This window comes from Haliotis rubra, unplaced genomic scaffold (assembly GCF_003918875.1).
Source record: "Haliotis rubra isolate DU_JTF1 unplaced genomic scaffold, ASM391887v1 Scf253, whole genome shotgun sequence".
Taxonomy (NCBI): Eukaryota; Metazoa; Mollusca; class Gastropoda; order Lepetellida; family Haliotidae; genus Haliotis; species Haliotis rubra.
In genome coordinates this window covers 665,535-673,822 of record NW_025766592.1, presented here as the reverse complement: position 1 = coordinate 673,822, position 8,288 = coordinate 665,535, and the positions used below count along the sequence as shown (strand labels likewise).

The window sequence follows — 8,288 nt, the reverse complement described above, 5'->3', positions numbered from 1 at the left end:
AAATCATCGGATGAGAAAAGTGAGTGAAAAGTTTTTCCATTTGTTTAAAATAAAATGGGTGTGGCCACCTCACAAGATTTTTCAGAAGTTACATGTGCCCGTGATACTGCAGTTACTCAACACAACGCGATACACATGAATATTGTGATTAGAAATCTGGTGCAGTCAAATTGAGATAATGTGGTGAGCATAATTAACAAGTTGATTAGTTATGGTCTCAAATTAACAGAGATTCAAGAGATAAAGGCGGAGAGAATAGAATAGAATAATACTTTAATGCCTTTTCAGGAATTTGTGTTACATCAGCAGAGCTACTGACACATTAGAGAGATACAAAACATATTTACATAAATTCTTGATTTAGATATCTTCACATTTGTTTAAGAGAGATATGGTACTTGGAATAAAGGATGTACGGGCTCTCTTAGTTTTCACAATTGGAACTTTGTATCGGCGGCCTGAAGGGAGAAGGTTGTATTCCAAATTTAAGTAGTGAGTACAGTCAGATATGATTTTGACAGCTTGATTCACGATTTGCTGCTCATATATTGATGATAAACATTCAAATCTGACTCCAGCGATTTTACTTGCAGTGTTAACAATTTTGTCTATTTTAGATTTGAGATGAACTGAGAGAGACCCGTACCAACAATGGAAGGAAAATGTTAAAATACTCTGAATAAATGCTACATAAAAAGATGACATCACAGATGGGTTTAAACATTAAAAGATCTCAATTTATGCATGAGATCTTTTAATGTTAACCCATCAGTCCTTTAACCCAAGGTGTGATCATTGCTGAGTGTAAGTCGACCGAAGATAAAAGATCAATTCTAGCGGGGAAAATAATGTAGAAAGACACTGACAATTTTCACAATGTGTATATACAGAGTGACAAGCCCTTGCAGCAAAACATGATGGAGTCAAACCTACGACTGCTGGCCAAGACGGTAGGGGATGGACAACTGAGTGTGCAGGGATGATGGCTACAGAGGACAGACGACCAGCATATCGGCAGTGACAGACACAACCCCCACGATCATGATCGACATGGGAACACGCTCGCTGTGAGACACACACTCATGACCTTGACCTTATATACATCACTGATAACCTTGCCAGGTCACAGTCCAGCTCTAACAATGACCCATGGACACTGACTGATACACCGCTTTTAGCAATATTCCAATGACCTAAAATAGATGCCTCTTAACCTTGGAAGTAAAAAAGCTCTTTCACAGGCTATGACCTTGAGGACGTCCTTGAACCTTTGACCAATGCCCGTCACCCCCAATTACCTAGGATTGCTTAATTATCACACTCATGGTCTATGTAAATAATTATTCTTCAAAAGTACACACTTTAGGAGTATATATATGTTTAGCAAATTGTTGATTGCAAAAACTTGAGTGTTGAAACTTAAAAAGCATCTAGTCACAAGCCAAGCTTTGGTCTAAGTAATTAAAGCCAAAGTAGAATTGTATCAGGAAAACCAAAACAAAATTTGATCCTTTTTTCATTCACTGCCTTCATTCAAAAGTTGAAATTGTGTTTTGCAGTTCAATCAATAAAGATAACAAAATATTGCCACAGAGAGCTGGGATCCTATAACAATAAACTTGCTTGGAAGACGAACCATCTGAGTTCCATCGTTCACTTCCTGGCACATCTCTGTCGGTTATCTCGCCTGTTGTTGTTTGTATCCTGTCATCTACCTGTCTGTTATCTGTGTGCCAGAGGGGAATAAATATTGACAAAGGCACACACACACAGCAGAGTTGGAGAAAAACAAAACCCCGGGTGTGGCAAATTCTTAAAACATTTCCCGAAATTAACTGTCACTTTAAGTAGCAGCATTGCTCCGAGCTGTAACAATAGGGAGATTCCATACTGGATTGGAATGGTGGCCAGGGGCTCTTGGTGTATGTTTCCATGTTTTGCAGCTTGGCTGTTACTGAAGTGCAGGTTCTGTTAGCAGGAATAGTGAGTTTGGCGTGAGTGAGTGAGTGGGTGGGTGGCTGAGTGAGTGAGAATGAGTGGGTTATGAGTGAGTGAGTGAGTGAGAATGAGTGGGTTATGAGTGAGTGAGTGAGTTAGAAGAGAAGTTTGGTGTGAGTGGGTGGGTTTTGAGTGAATGAGTGAGAACGAGTGGGTTATGAGTGAGTGAGAACGAGTGGGTTATGAGTGAGTGGGTGGGTTGTGAGTGAGTGAGTGACTGAGAATGAGTGGGTTAAGAGTGAGTGAGTGAGTGGGTGAATGAGAATGAGGAAGAGTTTGGTGTGAGTGTGTGGGTGGATGGGTGGGTAATGAGTGAGTGAGTGGAAATATCAAACCTATATAACATGCATTTGACATTTTTTGTACATTTCTGATTCAAAAAGTCAAATCGTTTGTGTTCTACAGGGGTTGTAAAGTTAAGTATTTACATCCATTCTCTCATTTATAATGATGCAATAATCTGCATCCAGTCAAACATGCTTGAGAAATGTATTTCAGTTATATCACAGAACGTTAGCTTCATGTGGAAGGAGGGGTCATTTGCCATTTTGCCACCCATGAAACATCATTCTGACACACCAGATTCGAAGGTTTCAGACATGCTTGAAGACAACTCTCAGCAGCGAAAATTGGACATCTGTGCCTGAATAATCTTTATATCAACATTACTGGGTGCATAGTTCAAAGTTTCCACTTATTCAACGACTAATTCATCCTCATCATCATCATCAAAAAGTACCTATATTTGTGACACACACAGAATCTTTCATTATGACTTGATGACTACCTCTAACAAGATATTAACCCTGTGAAAGATGCAATGGGACATTAATAAGTTACGACAGATCGGAATTGCACTTTAACCTGATAGCCTGTTTGCAGTCAAGCATAGGAGCGCCATTAAGTCAACATTTCCAGGTGTGGAATGATGCCAGTATGATGCCAATATGAAATATGATGCCAATATGATGCCAATATAAAGCCAATATGATGTCAATATGATGCCAATATGATGCCAGTATGAAATAGGATGCCAATATGATGCCAATTAGCCATCCCAGTTAACCCAACCACTCAATCCTCATTTGTAACACACCAAGCATAAGGTACATGCCCCTGGGACATATTTCCACCTACATATCAGATGAGTTCATTGTGAAAGCCTGAAATGCCGGACCAACTCCAACCAGTGAAACCAGTCATGGAAAATATACAATAATATTACCCATAATGATGGAAGCAATCCCCCTCGTCACATTTTACAACCAGCACGGGTGGCTTGAGGATTATATAAACATGGAATCTCCATCAAACATTCCCCCGTTTGTAATCAAATGACACTGGTTTCATGTCATACCTGAATTGTACACCTGCCAGGTGAAAAAGGTGCATCATGGGGACCCCCAGTGTTTCATCTAACTTGCCACACCATTCAGTAATGCGTTCCAGAACAAATTATGACCAATTTCCTCATTCTAAACTTCTTCAAGAAGTTATTAATTTTGTAAAATAAGCATGATCCTTGCTGGTCTCATCAAAGGCTTATTTGAATCTTTTGCTTTTGAAACAGCCCCTACATTGCTGCCCCATGCTGTGAAAAAGGTGATTTTTTAAATAATTCTAGCTGCATTTATTAAATTGAAAAACACAATTACTCCAATTTGTTTCTGCCGATACATTAGTCTTAATCACAATAATTATTCATGCCATAAACAAATCAAAAATTAGTTTTTATTCATCAAATTTCAATTGTTCAGAAGCTATTTGCATACATTATGTTTTTTCCAGAAATATTTTGCTTTGCATGGTTCAAGATTCAATCGATTTATCCCCCGTAAATGGAAATACCCGCACAACCTGATTGAATTCCTTCAAAGAACAATTAGGTCGGCGATTGCATGCCAGCCAAATATTTCAAGTGAAGGCTGTGTCATGGATGTAATACCATCTTCATATGTTTGGAAAAAAGATTTCTTCTTTTTCTATCAATACATTAATAGATAAACTGATGTTCTGGTGCAAAATTTCAAATCTAGAGAACTTTAATGTGTTGTATTTTGTTTAATGTCACACTCGGTAATATTCCATGTCTATAGGTCACGATGACATCGGGTCAAGGTGACTGAACAAACGGGTCACGGTGCCTGAACAACAGGTTCATGGTCACTTCTTACGACCAGCACAGGTTTGTTTGTTTGTTGTTTAATGCTGCACTCGGCAATATTGCAGCTATATGGTGGCAGTCTGTAAATAATCGAGTCTGACCAAATACAATCCAGTGATCAGAACTGGTTAAGATAACATGTTTGTTTTGCTTGTTTGTTTGTTGTCTAAGGCAATACTCCAGCTATATGACGGCAGTCTGTAAATAACCAATAATTTGGACCAAACAATCGAGTGATCATCGTGTCAACCATGTCAGCAAGCCTGATCATCTGAACTTGTTATTCGCCTCTTACGACAAGCATGGTAAATGAAGACCGATTCCAGGTATTTACAGGACGCAAATTCCTGTGTCCTATACGCATAAAAATTGACAATGGACACAACAAAATTTATTAGAGCATCCACAGGTACTCAGAAAAAGTCCAAACACTTTTTGTAAAATTCCAATCACGTGACAATAAGTTATCACTAAGTTTGCTACTAGCTGGGTAATGGTATTATTTGTAACTTAATTACTGTGACAATGTGATGATCATGGTACGCAAATACAGTAACAGTATTAATAATAATATTTAAGTGTCTGGCACCCCCATTTTGTTGTCTAGGACCCCTGAAAATTAAGGGTATGAGCCCCAGGGACCCTCAAATACAGGATTCAAGGTAACTCCCTGCAATTCTAACCAGAGTTTATCTGAAAATGTCAATTCTAGCATACATTTAGCATGAAACAAATAACATTTCATTACTGCTTCATCATCACCATCATCATCATCATCATCATCATCACCATCACCATCATCATCATCATCATCATCTCCACAGAACATGGAACACAAACCATAAGTATTCACATCAATCTGAATTATCCACGGTAATGCTTGGAAATCTAAAAAAGTTTTAAAGTCATCAGCAAAACACGACTGCTTTTTTCAAAAAAATGTTTGTTTTGGCGGCATGTCAAACAGCACAAGAGATGTGACATGTCCGACCTCTGACCTCAAACCTTCATTATAAGCCTGTTACAGGAATGATACAGAAACAAGGCTCGCCAGCGACAGAAGCAAGTATTTATTGTTGAACACGCTCGCAGGTCACCAGAACAGTGGCAGCACATGTCGCAGTGTAAACAGCTTGTCAACACAACACTGTGGAATCTAAACATCAGTAAACCATGTGGATAGATTATAGTTATTCCCCCAGACTTTAGACAGGAGTTGCTTATAAAATTACACAAAACATGCTGGGCGTTTGTCAAACAGACTTCTGGGCTACATTTGTGTGATGGCTGTTCGGGTCTGGGCCTTGTTAGGTGAATCAATCTCAGCTCCATGTTTATCAAATCAATATCAAAGTATTCATGCTGTAGAATTGGTTATCAGAAACCAAGTAAGTTGATTGGGTGGTCAGACTTGGTAACCTGGGAGACTGATGGATGTGGGACGTAGTTCATGATATCAATCACAGGTTTAATTAGCAGAGACGCAATTACTTCTTTACCATGTGAAAGGTGTCATTGGTCCACCTCCAACAAAACCAGAAACAACAAGATCCAAGAGGGCCTGAAGTCCAACAGACTCTGACCCACATTATTGTCCCTTCTGTCCAGCCCTCCCCGCAATGCTAAAGCCCTAAATTAAGCAAGTCTAGATTTCCAAACTTCCCTTTCAATTCAAATGGGTTTATTTGTTACTATCAAAATTATATATATCAGGGACTAAGCGTTAGTCTAATTCTGTAGCTCAACTGCCTTATGTAGAAATAGTCAGCAGAATCAGAAAGCTTGTCAGCCCTCTTCAGAAACACCATAGGTTGCATCAATTATACAAACTGTCAGCTCCATTGACCTTCACATTCAGAGATTAAATATTCTTGTACAACAAGAAAATTGGGGCACCTGAAACTCAAATGATATGGCTTCATAAAAAACATTACATGTTATTTTGCATATCACATATTTGGTGCATACTGAATTTCATGAGGAGGCATGGTAGAAAATATGGTCAAAGTACAAGTATATCTATATGTATTCCAAGATTTTCACCCACACTGCATACAAACCTGGAAAGGTGAGATGAGGTGAAATTGGGTTTAACGTCGTGCTTGAGAATATTTCGTTCATATGACGACGTGCATGCGTGTGTATGTGTATGTGCGGCTGCTTGTACTAGCCCAGACTGAAGCTGGTTTTATAGTGCTAGCCCACTGAGATACCATGCCGCAGTGAAGCATGAATACCCCACTCAGACACATTATACTGACTCCGAGCCAACCAGTCCTTGTTGTACCCATTAATGCCGAGCGCCAGACAGGGACCAACAAGTACCATATTTTAACGTCTTTTGGTATGACGCGGTCGGGGATCAAACCCACAACCTTCCGCTCTCTGGGTGGACGCTCTAACCACCACACAACGGAGGCGGTCAGAAAAGAGTAGAAGAAGACCTTTATGTGTTCCCTTATTTGTTTCGATCAGTAAACTATGGAATCATTTTCAGTAGATTATATGCATGAAAAGGACTAGAATTAACTATCTTTCTGGACCTGAAGAAATTTTACTTGACTCGGGCAACAGGCTAGTTGTTAAAGTGGCACACAGCCATACAGCTTCTTGTACAGACTGTAAGCTCCAGTCACCACCACCATCATCCTTGTCTCCCCCTAAACATCCTATATGCAATCTCCATGTAAAACCTTTCACCAGCAACACAATCACTCATGTAGATTCTGATCCCCACACCAGACCCCTCATAAACACATTGCCTACAACACCATGTGACATACAATCTCAACCACACTCCCACAAAACAGGTCCTCCCGTTATATACATAAAGTCCTCATGATACAAAATGCCATCCTGCTATCTGTGTCTACTGATGGACAGGTCGTCATCCGAGATGAAAGGCTTTCTGTTCATACAGGGAGAAAATAACAATTTATCTCGTCAAGTGAAGACGGCATCGTGTTTTAGCCAATCCACAAACAGGCTGTATTAGATTGTGTTTATGCTCTACAGCGGTCTAATCTTGGAGCGGGACATGTTATGACGACGTACAGGAAGTCTGTAGAACAGAGATTAATTTATATTGATATGCTTGTAACCTGGGCAATGTCAGAATTTGGGGAAATATTTTTTCCTTGATTATAACATAACACAGAACTTCATGGCATGTTCTTTCATGAATCACATGCTTATTGCAGAAATCATCAGACCCCCTCGGCAACACAGGAAGAAGTTGAAGCAGTGATAGAAGGTGGCAGCAGCAGCAAAGGCCTTGCCAGAACAGTAGAATACTAATGTTATAGTGAGTGAGTGAGTTTAGTTTTACGCCGCTTTTAGCTATATTCCAGTAATATCATGGCAGAAGACACCAGAAATGGGCTTCACACATTGTACCATGTGGGGAATCGGACCCGGGTCACGCACGTGTAACCACTACCGGTAGGCTACCCTACTGCCCCACTAAAGTTATAGTGAGTGAGTGAGTTTAGTTTTACGCCACTTTTAGCAATATTCCAGCAATATCACGATGGGGGGGGACACCAGAAATGGGCTTCAGTACCCATGTGGGGAATTGGACCCAGGTCTTTGGCATGAGGAGTGGACGCTGTAACCACTAGGCTACCCCACCGCCCTACTAAAGTTATAAAGACTGGTAGAAATTTGCCATTAGTAAAGGATCTGTCCAATGTTATCATAATAAGTACTAGTCAACGGAAATGTTTGTTTGATTGTGTATCTGTGACTAATGTGTTCTAAAACACAAACAGGGCGGTGGGGTAGCCTAGTGGTTAAAGCATTCGTTCGTCACGCTGAAACCTGGGTTCGATTCCTCACATGGGTACATTGTGTGAAGCCCATTTCTGGTGTCCCCTGCTGTGATATTGCTGGAATATAGCTAAAAGCGACGTTAACCTAAACCCACTCAATCTAAAACACAAACCTCACATCCCTTAAAGGCTTTTAAAGATAATGTTTAAGAAACCGAACCTTAAAACATGTAAAATATTTTAAAGTCAAATGCATTCAATTTCCATCTGCATCCCCATTTCCTTGTATATAAATGTCTGGATGAGTGCTTATCTGTATGTCTAGTTTTTAGGTCTGGCACTGGCTGAACCTCATT

The 8,288-nt window shown here is 39.9% G+C and overlaps 1 protein-coding gene across 1 annotated transcript in view; it reads right to left on the bottom strand.

Moving 5' to 3' along the window:
• LOC124279609 (glutamine--tRNA ligase-like) overlaps positions 1–8,288 on the bottom strand; it is a 100,674-nt gene that overhangs the window by 51,094 nt on the left and 41,292 nt on the right.